Below are 20408 nucleotides of genomic sequence, written 5' to 3'. Positions count from 1 at the left end.
CCGCTGCTTCTCCCTCCTTTCCCTCTCCCCACGTTTATAGATTTATAAATTGCTTTTTCATCTGTAACCTACCACTCAGCTCACTGCCCAGTTCAGCTTTGGAGAGGTTTTTGCAGATGAAAACAGCCAGTGAAAGGACACAAATATAGGGCTCCCCCCGATTTCTCAGCACTCTCCTATCACAGCACTACAGAGGCCAGGGAAAAACACTCCCCAGCCAAATAACTCCAGACACAGGCTCAGCACTGCATGGTGAGAGTCGCTGTTATCCTGCACATGCAAACGAAGCCACAGCCCTGTCACACACAGGGTTTTGAGACTTCTCTGCATATGAGGGAGCTCTGTCTCTCTGCTGATTCCCTCTCACAGCCTCTGTGAAGTCAGGAGACCCAGCCAACCCTGCCACGCACAGCGACTCGCTCCCTCGCCGCCTGCTTTGCAATTTTAATTTCTCACCTTCCTAAACAGAAGAAGATTTAGCATACCCTAGTCAGAAATATTTAATTTTCCAAAATTCTTCTCCTTTTTCTTTTCTTTTTTTTGCCTTCCAGAGCCCTGAGAGCCTTGAGATAATGACGTTTTCACATAACACCCATCTCAATTTACATAAATCTGCTCAGGAAGGATGGACTGCACATCACAGGGAGCAGAGCCACTCCCAAAAAATCCTTCCCTGTGAGGGTGGGGAGGCCCTGGCACAGGATGCCCAGAGAAGCTGTGGCTTCTGGGAGCTTCTGTGGATCCCTGGAAGTGCCCAAGGCCAGGCTGGACAGGGTTTGGACCAACCTGGGACAGTGGAAGGTGTCCCTGCCCATGGCAGGGATGGCACTGGACGAGCTTTAAGGTCCCTTCCAACCCAAACCACTGTTATTCTATAATTACCACTATCTCTAATTAACCATGGACTAAAAAAGGCCAAAAAAATTCATCTCAATCCCCAACAAGGAGACCTCTACTTGTTGCTGAAAGCCTGACCAGTGATCAGGAGCTTCAGATGACTTTCCTGAGGTCAGATGGCAGAGCTACGAATTAAACCTGAATCTGCGCATTATTGTCAACAGTGGCACAGACTGCTCGGTGGCCACAAGGCTGAAACAAAGCACTGAGAAACAGCCAGGAAACCCCAAATTCCCCATCCTCAGGGCTCTGCCAGCCCCAGAACCAGGCAGAGGTTGAGTTTAGGGCTGTCTGTGTGGGGAGAAAGGCTGGCACGGGGCAGTGCCTCTGTGACACTGATGGAGGAACCGTGGGAAGCCGGCAGTAAATGAAGAGCTCTGTTAGTCCTGCCGTCCGTCCAACAAGCTCAATCCTTCCAAGCCATTTGTCTAATCTGTTCTTTAAAACCTCCAGTGACAGATCCTCTGCAAGCTCCCTTAGCAATCTATTTTAGCTCTTCACTATTTTTACTGTTCAACAACATTTCCCGATGTCCAGCCTCAATTTTTCTTGCTGCAATTTCTGCTGTTGAGAGGAGTTCATTCTCTCTCTTTCTTTGGAGATTGTTTCTCTTTGATTCCTGGGGGCTTGTGTTCAGATTTCTAGGCCTTAATAAATCAAACATTACAGCACAGAACTGATGGCCCAGCTTATCTGAGCTGCCCTGTGCAAGCCCAGCTCAGGAATTTGCTGCTGCTGAATCGCCAGCCAGACCTTTTCAGATGGCTCAGCACAAACAGGAGCTCTGCGGGTCAGAACCCCAAACTGGCAACCAAAATTTAACAGGGACAGCCAGATCTCTAAAGCCCTGATTCTCCCTTGCACAGAGACCCCAGCACCCAGATCTGGGCACCCAAAGCAGCAGTTTCTGTTTCAGACACGTTAATTACCTTCAGAGACGCCACAGTTCAAAGGTGGTTTTTGTGCCCAAACTGCAGATGAGAGCTCCCACCTTTGAAACATGGCCCTGCGGCCTTGGGAAAGCAGAGGAGAGGGAAGCCGTGCCCTGCCAGAGCTGTGCTGGGACCTGGCAGCCCCCGGCCAGGGCCAAGGCCACACAAACGAGGTGTTAAACAGAGGAATGGATGGGGGGAAAAAACAGGAACGTGCAAATGGAAAGCAAAATGGGAAGCAAATGGAAAACGAGCAAAGCTCTCCCAGTAACCACAACCAGCGAGGGGCACAACCTCACACCTGCAAACTGGGGAGCAACAGCCCTGCTCCCAAGCCCTCCTTACACACAGGTTTCCCTCTCTGTCCACCCCAGAGCAGGAAACGAGCGCTGTGGGGAGAAGGGAGCTGCCTGCATCTCACCCAGGGACAAATGGAGCGGCTTTGCTGATCCCAAGGTGGGCCCTGCCCCGATCCATCAGCCCGTCTGGGTCACTGCGTGCTCCAACACAGGGCAGAGCCGTGGCCTCCAGCCTTGGCTGGCCCCAAACACCAACTGCAGGGCCAGCTGTGTGTCCTGCAGTGTTCTGCGTCCCTGGACCCCTCCCAGCATCCCCACAACCCCAGGGGCACCGGGATAGCACAGCAGGCACCACCCAGCTCCTGCCATGGCTTGGCTGGCTCTGCCACCGAGGCAGAGCCACCAACACAGCGCTGCCTGCAGCTCCAGCAGTGCCCGAACACCAGCAGGATCATCCCAGAGCTCCCTCACCACAGCAGGGGCAGGAACGAGCCCTCAGCACCTCTCTTTACATCATTCTCCTGTTTAATGACATTTTTACCACTGCTCAGCACTTCTGCCTGTCCTGCAGCCTCCCGGGGCCATCCCTGGGGACAGGGACAGCCCCACTGGTCCTAGAGTAGCCAGCCCTGCCTGGATTTCCCATGCCCAACACCACAGGGACCACAGGACTCAGGGGTTCATCACCCTCACAGAAGGTGGGAAAAGGAAACAAGGCAGCCAACTTTCCTCCCCACTGTCTGTGCCAGAGGTGCTGCCACACACACAGAGCACCCTGCCACCGCCTGCTTGGCTGCACAGAGCTGGGATCCGGGGATTGCCTCCTTCAGAACCCTCCCCTCCCCTTTTCCATCCTTCCAGACCACTCCATAACGCCCTTACAGCCCGGGAGTCGCTCCTTTATCTCACTTTAGTCCATCCGACCTTCTTTTCCCTCCTTCTCCCAGGAAGGATGGGGCAGCAGCTCCCAACTAATCACCTGAGACATTAACAAAAGCAGATGCAATTATTTGCAAGCCCTGCTCCCCTGATGAATTCCCTCCTGTGCCTCTGCAGGCTGTACCCATTTGTTCCCTGCCTTTTGCTCCCAGATCCCATAAAGAACTTTTCCCTGTCATCATTAGGGCTGGTGCCTTTTTGTATTCACTGAGTAACTGCTCCCAGTGGCTCCACATTAAAAAAAAAAATAAAATAAAATCCATGTAACTTGATTTCAGTTGCAAAATAACAATACCCCAAACACAGAACAATTCTCCTGGACAGGAATGGAAACATGACAGGAAAACACAGAAACCCCAGCACATCTCGTTCTGCCAGGCCAGTACCACACCAATCACATCTCCCTGCTGTTTAAATTAAGGAGCGGCATCCACACTTAGGAAAAAAAAAAAAACAAAAAAGCAGAACATGCACAGCAGCTGGTTTGATAATTCTCAGCCGTTTCCCCAATAATTAGAGGTTTTAGATGCTCTAACAAGGCGAGCACCGGTTCCACCCATGGGGCAAAGTTCAGGAGGAGAAGCTGGAGGAAAGTGAACAAAAAAAATGTGCAGTGAATTAAAATTCAGCAGCTCGTCATCTCCGTGGGAACACCCAAGTACACAAGACAACAGCTTCCTTTAATTAAAAAAAGACTCATCTCAATCTGTTTTCCACAGTCTTTTTTTTTTCCTTCTTCTTCTTCTTTTTAGGAGGGGCATTTGAAATTTTTAATAGAAATTCACAGCTGCTCGTCCAAAGCTACCTGTTTCCACACCTCCAATTATTCACAGTTAAGAAGGGCAAAACAGGGTCAGAGGAAGCCAAATTGCCACTCATCCCTTCTGAGCCTCCAGATCCATTGTTCTTGGAGCAGGGAGTGGAAGGAAGAGGGAGTCAAACATCCACCTGCTCTTCCCAACACCGCCCAGACCCCAAAGGGTATCCCACTGAACCCAGCTTGTCCATCATTCTAAAACTGAGCTTCACAGATGTTTTTTAAGCTGAATTTAGCTCAGCAAGCTGCCCAGCTGTGTTGTATGAGCCAGAGAGAATTATTTATTTAAAATACCCTTAGCTCCCCTCCTGGTTTTTTTTTTTTTGGTGCCTTCCCAGGGCTGCCTGATTTCTGAAATGCTCAGTGCCAGGGAAGAATCAGCTCAGCCAGAGTTGGGGGCACGGGGATGTGACCAAACAGATGGCACGACACAGCCTGGGTCAGCTGCTGAGCTCCTCGGCGTGGAAGACAAAGCCTTGTGCAAGAGAGGCAGAGAGAGAGAAAAACCACGGCAGCAAGGAGGCAGAAATAACTCGAGTGTCCCCAGAGCAGGTGCAGGTCCTGCCTGTGACCTTGGTAAAACACTCAGGGCTAAACTGAGAACAGAAATGATCCCAGACAGGGCATCCTGCTGGGAACAGGGACAGCAGGACACCAAGGGGACAATGACCCTCCCACTGTGGCACCAGCACAGACCCTGACAAGTTCAAGGCTTCAGAGCTTCCCTTGAGCAGAAGTTCATCCCTTCCCCAGGAAGGATTCATTTCTTCACCACACTGGAGCAGTTCATGGAAGCACAAACACACCAGTAATGGAAATAAAATGAGCTGGAAACCTTCCTGCCACGTCTCCAGGAGAAGGCAGCACATTTCCTCCCACCCTGCCATCCCTCAGGAGTCCTGGTGGCCCCATAAAACACAGCCCCACTCAGTCAAGGATTCCCGGGATACAGCATGGGGATGGCACTCCAGCAGAGGATGCACTCATTAGAAAGAGCGTTGAATAACAAAAAGATTTGGGTTGGAAGGGATTTAAAATCATCCCATAGGCTGGGACACGTCCCACGAGCCCAGGCTGCTGCAAGCACATCCAACCTGGCCTTGAAGCACCACTCCAGCTTTAAACTTTTGAATCATCCCCTCAACTCCTGAAATTCCCAAATCACCCCCTCCTGGTCTGGGGGGAAAAAGGAGGCACAACTTCCCAGCTTCCCACCGAAAGCACCGACTCTGTGGCACCAAATCATGGGAAAGGAAAAATAAACCACTAAAAATCCCTTTGAAGCAGCTTAAGTGTCCACTCCACAACAGGCTGCAGCAAAACTCTTCATTAGTCATGGCTGGCAAACTCGAGAGGAATAAAAGGAACCAATGAGTAATGCAACACCATAAAAATACAACAACCTCGATAACAGCAAAATCAAAACCCAGCTCAAAACCCTCCACGTAAACAAAGCTACAGAACCAGGGAGGGCTCGAGCCGAGGTAATACAGCCCGAAATTCCATCTGCATAAGTGCATTTGGAGCATTCCACCCATCCAGAGCAGCTTGGAAATGGTGGGTTTCTCACCCTGACATATGCACTAATGCACGGGTACAACCATCATCTCCCTCGTCTCGGCAATCCCTGCCAGGAATTGCCACTCCAGGAAGGAGCAGGTGAGGGGTAGTGGCTCTATCAAGCATATGTGACAGCTCTAAAAGCTGCATTTATGCAAGCAAATGGAGCAGAGCAGCTGCACTGCATTAACACCGATGCCTGCAAATGGGACTCGGATATTTTTGTGACTGGAAATCTGCTCAAGGAGAAAAGTGCTCCGAGTTCTGCCTTCAGAGCAGCATTTCCAGCTCCTCTAGCATCATCCCATGGTAATCTGCCACATTCCAGGAGCACAGGCTTGTCCATGCTTTACAGGCAGAGAAAAATGAGGAGTGAGAGTGTCCCTCACCAAAAAAACCCAGCCCGGAGAGAACAACTCCAACCCCTGCAATTCCCAGCAGGATGGACCCTGCAGACAACTGAAACCACACAGACTCCATCCATGACCTCAGCTAAGGCCTGTAAAGAAGGATTTGCTCATTCAGCTCTGATTCAGGTCAGACTCAGGATCTGACCATTCAACTCAGGATTTCTGACCTGTTGCTCAAAGTCCCCAGCAAGAGAATCTCCACCTCACCAGGCTGATGGAAAACAAGTTTCTGGTTTCTTGTGGCCCTCAAGACAAGGTTAAAGCTGCCCATTGCCAAAAACTGAATGGACAGAATGAGTCTAACGTATATATTTACATTTCTTAAGCCACTTTCCTACTTCTGAAGGTCACCTGTGGATTGAAACTTGGGCAATGCTTTCAACTCTGCAACAGCTGCAATAAACCCTGCAGGATTTTCCTCTTGACATGATGATGCTCCCAGAGACCAGAGAACCGTGGAGTAAATTCTTATATAATATGATAATTGACTTGGTCTCCAAAGGATAAGCATGTCAAGATCCTAAAAATCATTTTTTCCCTTACCAATGCAATAAAGATGTGATTGAAAATGTCGTGTTCTGGGTCTATGAGCAATATTCTCATAACTCATCATCTAAAACAAATTGTTCTTTCATTTGTACAAGTTAGAGGAGATTCCAAGTCAGACAAGCTGAAGGCAGGAGTTTAAACAGATTCTGCATGGCAGAAGGAATATTAATTTCCGTCCCCCCTATATAGATGTTAAATCACAGTTTCTCACCTAGGGTTAATTAATCTTCCCAAAGGTGCTCCAGCCCCCCAAACACATCCAGGAAGATCTTTCACACCAGGAAAGCCCCACCACAAATGTTAGAGCTCTGCTGCAAGATCTGGCAGGGAAGGAGCGATTGAATATGCAGAACTGCACCACGAGCCTCGTTCTTTGAGGGAAAATGCAATTACTCCGGACACGTTGGATCACGGGGTGGGTGTGGGAGAGGAGCCGCGTTTGGTGCTGGGGATTACTGGGATGTGCTGCCAGCTCCTCGGCTGGGTCAGAGGAGGACTTGGAGGACTCAAGGACGTGTGGAGCCCGTGCTGCGCTCATCCCTCCTGCTCCAGCTCTCCTTGGTGCGTCCTGCACAGGAACCTCCCACACCTGAACGCTCCCGGCCCCCGCAGGGAGCCCGAGCAGCTTCCCTGGAACACAAAAAGGCCCTGACAAGTCTCCAGTGGAAGGATGAGGCAGAGTCCGCGATTACCTGATTACAGAGCCATTTACATAACAGACACCATTACAGAGAAAGCTTTTGGCTTTTCCTTCCCCACCTCTGTTCCCATAAAACACCATTCACTCCCATAATTGAACCTCCGGCAACAAAGAACCTCTAATGAACAGAGCAATTTCTGGGGGAACTCAGACCCTAAATCCAGGCAGACAACAGCTCCTGGACCGAGTTCAAACACATCCCCTGCCTAAATTCTTGTCTAGGGCCACTTAAAAACCCTGAAGTATTAAAGCATTAGAGGTACTTGGGAGAGAACAAGGATGGTGTGCAGGCTGAGCTGGCTCCAAAGAGGAGGAGATGATGCTAATTATCCAGCTGGTAAAATGGAATCACTAGGGGGAAGAAATGAACAGCCAAGCCGGCTCCTGGTGCAAGAGCAGCTCTGTTTAATCAGGGGTAGGGCACCCGCCCGAGAGGAGCAGAATTACATCAGGGTGGTGACAGACAATCAATGAACACTCAATTAACACTTACAATATTACTAACTTAAGCGAAACGTGGTTTTGCAAATGGCAATCTCTCCTTTGTAATGATACAGCCCTAATTTAATTTTCTTCAGCGCACCAGCACCAAGCAGGGAAAGAAAAAGAATGAGGTGCCACCCTCTGAAAGGGAATATCCTTCAATTCTGCAAAGAGCTGAGTCAAAGTGGGGGAAGGAGACAAGGCAAGGCTGTGGGATGCCCACCTGGAATCACTTTCCATCGGGAAGAGGGGAGGCAGCACTGGCTAAACCTCCCTGTCCCAATCCCTGGTGAAGCTGGGGTTGTTCCCAGCTGCATTTTCTTGCCGCTGCTCCTTCCCCGCTCCCACCTCGCTCTGCAGCTTTAAGGTTGGTGAGGTAAGAGGGGAAAGTAACCTTCCAGAGCGGCCCCGTGCCCTAATTAACATGCCAACCACCCACCGAACGGTAATGATGCCTCTTAATCTTTCTCCCTGGGTCTGCTGAGCACCTCTCGGGTGGTGGCAGAGAGGATTTGTGGCTGCAGCATCCTGTGTGTCTGTGCAGGAGGCTCGGGAGGTTGGTGAATCTCATGGGACAGCGAGAGGAAAGTGGGTCTGAGGAAAGCAGAACCCTCCAGCCACCCTGAATACATCCAAATGGGCCTGTTCCAGTCTCAAAAGCCGTGGGAAAAGGGGATTTTTTAAGTGGGTAAGCCCTATACGTGGGCTCAGCTGTCAGCAACCCAATCCCTTCTACACTACAGCCCAAAGCCCTGCTGGATTTTCCATCCCCGCTCTCCCCCACATCAGAAAAAAAAAAAAAACCATTCATAACATAACGAAAGATGTGAAGGGCAATAATGACCATTTTGAAAACCTTGTTTGAGTTGTGACTGACTCATGCTGAGCTTTTCCCACTCCAAACCTGCAGTTGACCTAAAAGAGCGCTGGCAAGATGTATCATTTCAATTTAAAAAACAGCAAATGTACCAAGTCCGGGGTAATCTGCTCCTGTGCTTAAATAGAAAGTTGTACAAAAACAAAACATGGCTTTTTCTTGTCTGGGTTTATCCAGCCTGAGCACCCAGCCACAGAAGCACGGCCTGCCTGCGAACCCTTGCCTAGCAGAAGTCTCCTCCCCTGCTTAAGTCCTCATGGACAGCAATCAAATCACTCCCTCTCGTGAGAAGCAGCAGACTGGGCTCAGTCTCTCTCCAGCCTGTTTTACAGACCTCACATCCCTGTGGCTCTCCCCTTATCTCCCTCCAGTTTGCCAACATCATTTTTAAGGTATAGATACCAGGGCTGCACACAATGCTCTTCCTGCTTGTATTCATTATTTCTCTGCTTAGACAGCCCGAGATAGCATTAGCACTGCTGAGGATTCACAGCACAGCACAAGACCAGCCAGTTATTGATAAGATAATGAAATTAAGCTCCTGCTTCTCACCTTGATGTGGCGCTCCCGGGGTTTCCTTTTGCCAAGTGTGGGTTTTACTCCCCTCTCTCGTTAACGTGGATTAGTAAATTATCACAAGGGCTGCCTGTGCGCTCACTCCCTTTATAAACCCAGGGAACTGGCTAAACCCTGCACCCTCACACCCATCCGTGTGGGAACACGGAAAACCTTGGCTCAGAGGTGCTGCAGACACCCCAAAATCCAATGGTTGCTATCAGAATTCCGGGCTGGAAGAGGGGAGGCACTACCCAGACACAGCCACAGGTCCTGGTGGCTTTGTGCTGCTGCAGCAAAGCCCCATCCTGGGAGCCAAACGAGCTCCAGCATCCCAATCCCAGCACTGCCAGGCTCTCCCTGCTCCTGCCAGGATCGAATCTACCACACCAGGACCATGGCATTTCCACCAGAGCATCTCCCACGACGCAGCACCAGGTCCGGTGCAGCTCACGCCAGAGCCTCCTTCCCAAGACATGCTCCCACTTCCCTGACTCCAGCGGGATTTTGGGAGCCAGGAAAGGCCCTGGGCCCACTCCCCCCGGCCCCGAGGAGCGGTTTGGGCAGTGCTGCCAGCACGTTGCAGGCTCGCAGACACCAGATGGAAACTGCAAACTCATCCGGCGCTCCGAGGGATCCGCACCCAGGGGTTTGCTCCGAGCAGCTTCCCCTCTTCCCTGCCCCCAGCCCCACCAGTTGGGAGTTCATATGTCTGGATTTTCTCACCCACAGTCAGAAAAAAAATTTGTCATAGAAAATGTGCGAGCACTGACATCTTAAGACAAAAAAAGATGCAGATTTCTCAACTGTTCTCAGCACATTATGGAAATACATTCTCGGGGACTATTAAATATGGGATTATTGACTAGATGAGCAGCAGCTCAATGGACTGGCTGGCAAATATGTCTTTAGACAATTCTTTAAATGCAGATTAATTATCTAACAGACAAGAACATTTTTTTCCTACAGACTTTCTAATGATCTGTTGCATAAACAAACATCCAGACAGTTTTGTTTGCACTTGTGGTGGCTGCGATGTTCTTCAATACCTAAATAGTGACTGAGGAGACTTAAATCTTATTTAACATCCAGCAGGAACACAACAAAAGGCATGTCAGTCCAAATCACTGAAAGCCACGTCTCCTGAGAGACCCTCGGGAGGTCCACCTGCCAAAAAGACCCCGTTTCCCAAACACCAAACTCCTGATATTCCACGGAGCATTAAATTCCTTCCGTGTTTATGCCATTGAAACAACTGCATCAATGTCCATCATTTAACCACCCAGCCCCTTTGGAAATGAGCAAGGCATGTTAGACTAAAGAGATATTTTTCAACACTCTGCAGGCTCAGGAAAATATCCCTGCTGCCCATCCATGGTGGAATTCCATTTGAAAGAACAAGGTTGAAGTTGGGGGAACCAACTTCACTTCCAACTTCAGTTGCACTGATTTCTGCCCTCAGCCTGCAGATTCCTTCTAACCTGGTCAGGCAGAATTTAGAAATCCCATCTTGATTTCCAGTTTGTCATGGATACAACACGGAGCACAGTGGTCATTTCCTCACTAAAGGTAATTAACTTGTTATTTGTCAGCTGTGCCTCCAGCTCCCAAGCACCCCGCTCCTCGCTGCCTTTCGTGATCAGTTCAAACGCTGTTGGGTATCAAACCCAATGCAAAGCGAGTGTGAAACATTATTATTCCAGCTTCACACCCACTTTCCCTCGGTGTGAACAATAATGCAAACTGCGAGACAGTGATGAATGGGACCTGGAGAGGACCAGATGCTCCGTGAGCATCAGCACAGGCTCTGCCCCAAACGTTTCCCAGGCTAAAAAGAGATGTGATAGCTCTCAGAGCTGCACACACAATCCTGAACAGCAGTCAGGAGGTGGGGCAGGAAACGGGAAATAAACAGAGAGCAAACAAGAAAATAGCGAGGGCAAACAGTGAATAACGAGAGCGGGTAGAATAACAGATATCTCAATCAACCTCTTTTTTGGGGTGAAAAAGGCAGTTTTGGCACATGGAACAGTTTGCAGATCAGCAGTGGCTGCAATGAACTGAGTTTACAGCCCCTGGCTCAGCCACTTCCCCCAAGCCAGGCCACGTTTAGAGCGGCTCTCTCAGACACAGCAGCAATTTGCTGCTTCATCACAGCCTGCGAAGGGAAAGCTGCCCGGCGTGAATCCCACACAGACTCCAACATCAGTGACAGGGAGCCCTTGCAGTCCCCGTGTCTCTGAGCAGGGACAGAGAGCCATCAACCAAACCTTCAGCATCAAAACCCCACGCATTCCTTCCAAATGCATCAGCTCCTGTCATCCAGCTAAAAACTCCGTGGTTTGCAGCAGAAGGTTCACACAAAGGTCAAGGCTGAACAAGGGGTGTTCAGGAACCCATCCCCTCCTGAGGGGCACAGATTATCTTTGCTCTCAGACTCTGCTGTAGGAAGGGGGGAGAGGGCACACAGAGACGCAGGGAAAGTTGATTTTCTGCTGAAGCAGCTGAGGTGTGATCACACAGCTCATCAGGCTGCGAGATTCACGACAAAAAAACTGCTCCAGCAAGAGCCAGGCGAGGACCCAGGGATGCTCCCAGGGGCAACTGGTGTCACACAGCACGGGGAGAGCTGTTCCCCACCAGTTGTTCTCCTCTTCTCCAACACAGACATCGTAACAGTCCCCAGAAAGGTAAAAAAACTGCTTTTTAAAAATAGCAAACTCTTTAAGGAGCTGAGCACATGCCTGAGTGGGTGGGAAATTAGTGTTATTATTATGACTTCGTGCTCACAGGGTCTGAGACCTCAGATGACTTGTTTGTGCCCCGAACGGGTTTTTGCAGACTCATTATAAACCCTGGCAAAGAGGGGTTTGTAAGGTCACAGGAGAATTTCCATTAGCTGGAGCCTGGCCGGGGATTGCCAGCATGATCTATGTCTCCCATTTATGCATATGCAGGGAGGCCAAAGGAAGCTCCTCTGCTTTATTTCCACATCACTGTGCTGCTGCTGAGCTCACCAAATAAACAAACTCAAAAGCCAGTGGGGAAGGGGGGGGGGGAGGAGGAACAGGAAAAAACCAAAAAAAAAACAACCAACCCCGTGCCTGGCTGTCTCCCTCATGAAGGATGCAAATAAATTCTGCAGACTTTCAAGTCAGGAGATCTCAGCAGAGCTGCAAATCCCCCAGTGCTGGATGGCTCGGCAGGTGAGGCACTCACTGTGTGGGGACTGCGCTACAGAGCTGCTCCCGTGCGAAGGGTGCAGGGAATAAGTGTTGTTTTCTGGATGAGAGCTGGCTCAGGGAGGCACAATCCAGCAGGAACAGAACCCTCTGGGCTCTCCAGCAGGAACAGAACCCTCTGGGCTCTCCAGCAGGAACAGAACCCTCTGGGCTCTCCAGCAGGAACAGAACCCTCTGGGCTCTCCAGCCCCCCTCCCAGCACTGAGGGACCACAGGCTCTGCAAAGGCTGCGCTTCAAACACGGAACAGCCCCAAGGGTTGGAGGTGCCATGGATCTGGACAGTGTGTCTTGGCTCCTTCATCCCTGATCCATCATCTATCCCCTTGGAAAATCCAGGGATGGTCCCACCAGGAGGTCAGGACTCAGCAAAGTTCCCCTTGATTGATTCCAAGGCAGCAAATCCAGCGGGATGCTGGCACAGTGCAGACACCCACAGCCCCTGCTCCAGCAGCAGCAAATCCCTGGCCTGGGAGGCTTTGGGAAGAGCAGATGTCACTGCAGAGCCCTCTCCAACCACACAGACATGGAGAGAGCACTGTTTGCCCCAGCAGAGCATCTCCTGGGGCTCCCTGGCACCTGCAGCTCGTCCACACAGCCCCAGGACCTCATCAGCTGCACACAAACCAGACCAGTTCCTCGTGTCCCTGCACGTTCTCCTGCTAGAATCCCACAGAATTACCCAGGCTCTGTTATCAGGGAAGGATTCACTCAGATCTTCCGGTTTTTTCACATGCTCAAATCTGAGTTACACCAACTGCTGCTGCGGTGGCCGAGCCGCCTCACGCTCCAACCCAGCAGCTTTCCCTCTCAATTCTCACAAAAGCAACCCCTTTCTGTGAGCATGTTCACTCTCCCTAACCCAGCTCTGATCCATTTCCACCTCCAAATCATTAAAGATAATAAATAAGCCCAGCCTCAGTGTGAGGAGCCCTCACATAATCACATATCTACACTCCCATCAGCACTCGGCCATTACACTTCTGTTTTCTGCAGCTTAACTAGGAAAGCCAGCACTGAACTCTGCCCCTTATCCCACAGCTATTTATTGCCCACATATTTATTTCCTAAAATAGTCTCTTTTGGGTGGATTTAATGAAATATCCAAATAAATTGAGCCCATTGGAAGACGTTGAGCTTTTATTTCCTCAGCCTTAGGAAGGTCGGCTTCCCCACTGGGCACCATCCTCTGCATATCAACTGTGGTGTTTGACCCCCAGGGATAGACCACCCGAGTATTTGAGGGATAATCAGGCCCTCCCAGCAGGCACAGAAGACAAAACTCACCTGCCTGATATCCCAGCTCTTCCTCAGGTTTGGTTTCTGAACAGGCAGAGCGTGGCAAAAATCCCTGCTGCATCCACCAGGTCCCTCTGCCCACTGGGGTTCCTGCCTCGGTAATGCCCGGGGCGGGGAGGGGAATGATGGAGGTGGAGGAGGTGGAGGAGGAGGAGGAGGAGGAGGAGGAGGAGTTCTCCCGTTCATGTTTACACCTGCTGCCATTTTACACCTGATTTACCTCAGATCTACTGATTTACAGCACCCTGGCTCCATTCCTCCCTCTCTGAACAATCCAATCCCTGCTAATTCACCGCAGCTGGGCACTGCCAGCTCTGTCCTGCCCAGCAGCCACTCCCTGTGACCCGCATGGAAACGATCCTGGTTTATCCTCAGGAAGGTGTCCCTGCCCATGGAATGAGATGAGTTTTAAGTTCCTTTCCAACCCAAACCATTCTGGGGCTCTACAATCTGCTCCTCACTACATTTTCCTCCTCCTTCATCACAACCAAGCCCCACATCCATTAGCAAACCAAACTTTCCAGAGGCACCAGGACAAACACAAAACTCCCTGTGTGTTACCAGCACAATCTGTCCTGGCAAGCTCCAGCCCATAAATGAAGTTATTATGGGGATCCTATCAACTGCTCCATTACCTCCTCACAGGTTTTATACCTTCTTTTATCTCTCCCCGTCCCCCATTTTCCCTCTCAGGGAACCCAGGACAGCGTTAGTGGCCGCCCTGAGGGGACAAAGTGGAGTTGGCAGCCTCCTGTGCACAGGCACGGCTCCAGCAATCCCACAGTCTCCTTTGCAGACAGTTTTCCATCCCTGCACAAAGCTTTCCTCGTGGAGCTGCTGGTACCCCACTGGTTCCTCCCTCAGGTCTAAGCAACACCCTCCAAGCTGTTCTCATCTTGCTCAGCCACTATTTCACTGCTCCTCCTGTTCACACACAGCAAAAGGTGCCTTGTTTTAACAGATTCCTCAGCTTTTATGAGCTGCCTTAGAAACCTCTTGCCCCAGAACAGAAAACATTTCTGAGGAGGCTTGCAAAACTTTTGTCTTGCCTTCTGCCTGCCTAGAAGCGTGAAAAATAAATAAAATCTGACCCCAACAAGTGCTGCTCACGAAGATCTCTCCCCGAAGTCAGGGAAAATCAATATCCACACCTCAGGAACATCAGCAAGCCTTTCAAAAGGGCAAGACATTGACTGGCTGCACATGCTCAGTGCTGAACAAAACCAGAAGAAAGCTTAAATCGCCTTCAGAGAAATGAAGTTTCTTGGAGCAGAGCATTGTCCTCTTCCTGTCTGGCCCAGCCATGCCTGACCCTAAGGACCCTTCCACCCACCCAAACATCACCCAGTGAAAACACCCAGCTTCTCCTCCAGCCAAGCCTTTCCTCTGGCCCTGCTTCACATGGAAAACCAGCAGGTTCCTCCGGGAGGAAGAGGGATGTGATCCCACGTGGCTCTTGTGGCAGAACACAGAGATCCCACATAAAATTCCCACCAGAATTTCCCGTACAATCAGCCAGGATTTAGCTGAGGATCCTCCCAGCTCCTGGGTGAGTTCGAGGTTCACTCATCAAGCAGGGACATCGATGTGAGCACACACACACACAGATGAGATTTCCTGGCACACTGGAGCTTTCAGGACAGTTTGGAGGCAGCACTGCCCCTACCTTGCCTGGCTGCTGCTTTGATGAGCTCTTGGAAGCCCAGGTCCCTCAAATCCTTCCCCACTCATCCCCAGATTGCTGAGTGCTCCTTGGCATCGAGGTATCCAGACCTTTGCCAGCCCACAGGACTCCTTGGCTAATTTTCCTTGCACAGCTTGCAAAAGAAACCTCCAGCAAGAAACTTGCAGCAGCAGCAGCAGCAGCAGCATTTCTGTGCCTCTCAGAGCTGCAGGCAGCTGCTCCAGATCGCCCACTTAGATGTTCATGTCAGGGAGATGTTCATGTCTTTATCCCAAGATTTTGGGATAAAGCCCTTCATTTCGGGGTTCACCTTCCTCAGGCAGTCTGTTCCCACCCCACAGGAGCCAGACCACAAAGGGTTTAAGAGAAATGGCCATTTAAAGGAAGGAAGGAAGAAGAAAAAAAAAGAGCATTCTCCTTCCCTGCGCTGCCACTCTCTGCTCAGCACAGCCTGCCAGCAGCTCCCTCTTCCCCAAAATTCCAGGTGTCTCGTCCCAAGGTATTAATTCCTGCCAGGTGCAGGGGAAAGCTCCACCTGCGAACCTCAGAGAGCCACCCAGCAACTTTCCCAACTTCTGTCTCTGCTCATCAGGCCCAGCCCTGAAATGGAAACCAAGAGGGGAAGGTTCTGCCTCTCACCATCAATTTCTCCACGCAGATGGTTCCCTTCAAATCCACAGCTTCAGACCCATAAATACTGAAGCGGGCTCGCATGGAGGCACTTTAAACACGCCTTGGCGCGGTGGGAGCCTCACTGCAGATCGCTTCTCCCCCTCTGTGAAACAAGACTAACGTAAAGCACGGCAGGGAAGCCCCCGGCACGGCCACAGCCCCCTCCTACCTGCGAGCACACACGTCTGAGCGCCCAGGAGCTGGCGGCAGAGGCAGCTGCCGGCTGCTGTCAGCTCCTCAGCAGAGCCACGGACTCCTGGGGGATGCTCCTGGCTCTCTCCGATGCCGTAGACTCCCGACTCGCTGCCCAGGGAAGCGGGGAGGGCTCTGCTCCCGGCTGCCTGCAGCGCTCACATCCAGCCGGGATGTGGCTGCTGAGCCGCTGCCCGGAGGAAAGGCTGCCTTGCCTCGCCGAGACAAAGGGCTGGCTCCTGTGGGGGGATCTCCCGTGGTGTGGGGGCTGCCGGAGCCCCGTCAGAGCGGCGGGATGCGGTGGCAGAGCGGGCTGAGCTGTCCCTCAGCATCCCTCGCTAGCGGCAGGTCCCCGGGGAGGCGGGCACGGCGCTGGATCCTCCGGCCAGCAGCACCTCCCCGCGAAAGACACGCGTGTGGGGGACACAGCCAGCCCCAGCGGGGTCCAGTTAACTCCCCCAGGGCCACAGCCTCGAGGTCTCAATCCTACCAAGCGAGAGAATCCAGCCCCATGGATGGCGAGAGCCGAGCGCCACTTGCAGCATCTCTCACCTACGCAGAGCCCCGGCCCGAGCCGCAGCTAAGCCGGAGTTTGAGCATGAATCACCCGGAATAAAGTTAGGCCTAGGAAGAGGTTTCTGCATGGAGTTTCCCCCCACACTGCCCGGGATCGGCGCTGCCGGTTCAGGAGAGGAGTCTGTCAGCATCGGCCCCGCACGTCTGCGCACACAACGAGCGCCTCAGAGATCCTAACGCGAATCATCCCCGAGCACAACTCCGCACAAACGCCTCCCAGAACAAGGAACCTTTTCTTCCCCATCCAGAGCCTGAGCGAAATATGAGTTAAAGAGCATTTTCCTCGCTGCCTCCGAGCGTGGCACGCAGGCTGCGAGCGCAGCAACACCCGGGTCCGCGGGGAGCATCCCTGCCCGCCGCACGCTCCCGCACCCGGCAATCGCTCCCGGGTGATCCGCAGGAGTTGTAGCCACGCCGAGTGCCCCCCTCCCCGCGCTCTTTGAACTTCAGCTCTGCTAAGAGCCCGAGCGTGGCGTTTTTCAACTCTTGGTGCGCTAAAACACCGCAAAGGGCTGGTCCCAAAGTCCTTCAGCGAGTGCAGGAGGCGGTCGGGGGGCACCGGCTGTGCCGGGAGGGGGGCTGAATGTGGCCGGGGGAGGGCTGGATGTGGCCGGGGAGGGGGGGACTGAGTGCCAGCCAGGGGCACCGCCAGCCGCCGGCAGCCAGCGAGCGGCGGCGGCTGCGGCTCCGAGCGCTCCCGGCCCGCGGCTCCGCAGCGGCGGCCAGCGGCTCTGCCGAGCATCCCGCGGGGGTCCCGGGGAGCCGCGCCCGCCCCCCGCCCCGGCCGCCGTTCCCCCCTCCGCCCCGCATCCCCCCATCGCTGCCCGCGGCTCGTACCTGGGCTGGGCTCTGCCCGCGGCTGCTCCGGCCCCGCTCCGGCAGCGGCGGCCGCGGGTCCCCGGCGGCGGGAGGGGGAACTGCAGGGGGCGGGGGGCGGCTGCCGGGGCACCGAGAGCGGCAGCGGCGGCGGCGGGGCCCCCCCGCGGGCAGGGGCGGCGAGGGAGCGAGCGGGGCGGGATGGAGGGAAGGCGGGGAGAGCAGGGAAACTGAGGATGGGAGGGATGCGGGGAGAGCAGGGAACTAAGGATGGGAGGGATGCGGGGAGAGCAGGGGACAGGGGATGGATCGGGGGATGCGGGGAGAACAGGGAACTGAGGATGGGAGGGATGCGGGGAGAGCAGGGGACAGGAGATGGATCGGGGGATGCGGGCAGAACAGGGGATCGGGGGATGCGGGGAGAGCAGGGAACTAAGGATGGGAGGGATGCGAGGAGAGCAGGGCAGGGTGGAGGGATGCGGGGCGAGGAGGAAGCCAAGGGTGGAAAGAGGACAGGCAGGATGGAGGAATGCAGGGAGGACAGGGCAGGATGGAAGGATGGAGGGAGGACAGGGCACTAAGCTGTGCCAGGGGAGGTTTAGGTTGGAGATCAGGGAAAGAAAGGTTCTTCCCCCAGAGGGTGCTGGGCACTGCCCAGGCTGCCCAGGGAATGGTCCCGGCCCCGAGGCTGCCAGAGCTCCAGGAGCGTTTGGACAGCGCTGCCAGGGATGCCCAGGGTGGGGTTGTTGGGGTGTCTGTGCAGGGCCTGGGGTTGGACTGGGTGATGCTGTGGGTCCCTCCCCACTCAGCCTGTTCTATGGTCTGATGATTCTAAGGACGGAGGGAGCACAAGAATCTGGGATGCAGGGGGCTGAGGAGGGAGGGCAGGGAGCAGGGTGGTGCTGGAACTGTTGCTTCCAACATTGACCGGCTTCCCTAAGCCCGGACTAAAGGCCCCAGATTGGGACAGTTGGGTTTGGGAAAGCTGCGCTTGCTCCCCACACATCCCAAATCCTCAACTGCTTTGGGATTCCCTGCCAGCACCCCGAGCCTCCCTCCATGCCCTCTCCTTCTCCCCTCCCTGAGAAGGACACAGGGCGAGATAATTTTGCTCCCAGCTGCTGAAATCTCCATGTTAAAGGTTAATCTCCTCCTGGTGTCCGGAACAGCAGCACAGGCTGGGAAAAGCCATCATCCAGCCCTGGGAAGCAGGAGTGGGACAGAGCCATCCCATGGTGTGAGGCTGGGAAACGCCAGGCAGGAGCCTGAGCCGTGTCCCTGTGCTGCTCCAGCCCTGCCTGCAGTGCTGCAGTCCTGTCCTCCTGCTTTTGTTTGTTTGTAACAGCGAGGAAAGCAAAGCTTTTAAACCATCAATTAATTGGACTCTTGCATTAAGAGCAATGAACTATTATTTGACAGAAATACATCTTCCCCCCTCCTGCTGAGAAGAAATAAGCTGGAGGAAAAGAATCAGCTTCACAGGAGAAAAATAAAACGCCTCTGCCTCAGAGACAAATTACTCATGAGATACACAGGTAACAGGCATGGGGTGTTTGAGCTCATCTCTTTTACACATCATTTCCCTCAGGACAACAGCTCCAAGTCAGTGGCTTTGTGACACATCCTCGGGCCACTGTCCCTGCCCAGCAGGCCATTCCCAGCATTTGTTATTCCTGGAATTGATGAGCATTTCCCTCATCTGGGCTGCATCTGCTTCTAATTAATGTCAGTGGCCCTGCAGGTCCAGGTTCAGCCCTGCCTGGGTGAACAGAGGTTTGGCTGATGGGGCTGGGATTTCTCCTGGACCCAGAGCAGCCTCTGTGCCAGCTCCAGGAGAGGGACATGGATGGATCCCACCTCTTACCTCAGCTCTGACCACACCTGGGCAAGGCAGGGCTCCTCCATCCACCTTGATCCACATGGATTCTGCATCCTCCTCACAGCTCCCACCTTGTGCCACCACCCCACTCTCTTTTAGGTATTTTTTGCATGGTTCAGGTCCATCTCTGCAATGCCCTGGGTCCTTCATGCAATTATTGGAGCCTCAACCCTGCTGTTGTACACTTAGAAGGCAACTCAAGAGCTGGAAAACTAAAATTTCTCCAAAATCTCCAAAATCAGAGCAGAATCACAGAAGTTAAAGCACCCTGGCAGCCAACAGGGTGACCTGAAAGCAGGAATCGAGGGGAGACAGCTCCAGAAACTGCCTGCAAAGAAATCTGGTTTGGTTTGGGGGGGGGAAAAAAAGCCAGGATTCTAACCACAAGAGAGAGGTTTCCAAAGTGCCTTCTGCTGGGAAGTGCTACGTGGGGAGAGGAGGGGGAGGGAAGGCACCCAGCGAGGTTTAAAATAGAGTTTGGTCATTTTATGAATGAGGTGATGTGACACAGTTCCCTGCCAAAGCTGGAGGGTTTGGTGGCCTAGAAAATCCCGTTTGGGGAAGGAGCTGTTGTTGATGTGAGGCAGCAAATCCAAGTGTTACGGAGGGTGTGGGATCCCGCTCACGCTCAGGGCACACGGAGGCAGAGAGGTGCTGAGGCTTCCAAAAGCCCTGGGGGGTGCTCGGGGCAGGGCTCTGGTCCCCCCCAGCCAGCCCTGGGTGCTCCTTCCCGGGGAATCGCTGCCAAGAGGCTCCCTGAGGTCAGCAAGGCACAGGGGGAGAGCAGCAGGACTGGGAAATGGAGTTCATTGTCCAAAACAGCAGCACAAACCCACGGTACCACTGCAGGTCCAGCTCAGTCCTGACCCAGATGTGTTTTGGGGGCTTAATCCAGACCCAAACACACCATGGGGTCTTAATCCTGACTCAAAACACTTTTTGGAGTCTCAGTCCAGACTCAAATACACTTCAGGGTCTCAATCCAGGCCCAGGGCCTCAATCCAGACCCAAACACATTTTGGGGCCTCAGTA

At 52.9% G+C, this 20408-nt stretch overlaps 1 protein-coding gene across 1 annotated transcript in view; it reads right to left on the bottom strand.

The window, feature by feature from the left end:
- Window positions 1–16574, bottom strand: part of GRIK4 (glutamate ionotropic receptor kainate type subunit 4) — a 177303-nt gene extending 160729 nt beyond the window's left edge. The window contains exon 1 of the mRNA XM_010403873.3: window positions 16083–16574. The gene's annotated coding sequence lies outside the window, so the exon portion shown is untranslated. The remainder of the gene's footprint in view (window positions 1–16082) is intronic.
- Window positions 16575–20408: the final 3834 nt, after the last annotated feature.

Source organism: Corvus cornix, chromosome 24 (genome assembly GCF_000738735.6).
Source record: "Corvus cornix cornix isolate S_Up_H32 chromosome 24, ASM73873v5, whole genome shotgun sequence".
NCBI lineage: Eukaryota > Metazoa > Chordata > Aves > Passeriformes > Corvidae > Corvus > Corvus cornix.
Note: the sequence above shows the minus strand (reverse complement) of the source record. Positions and strands in the feature narration are given on the sequence as shown.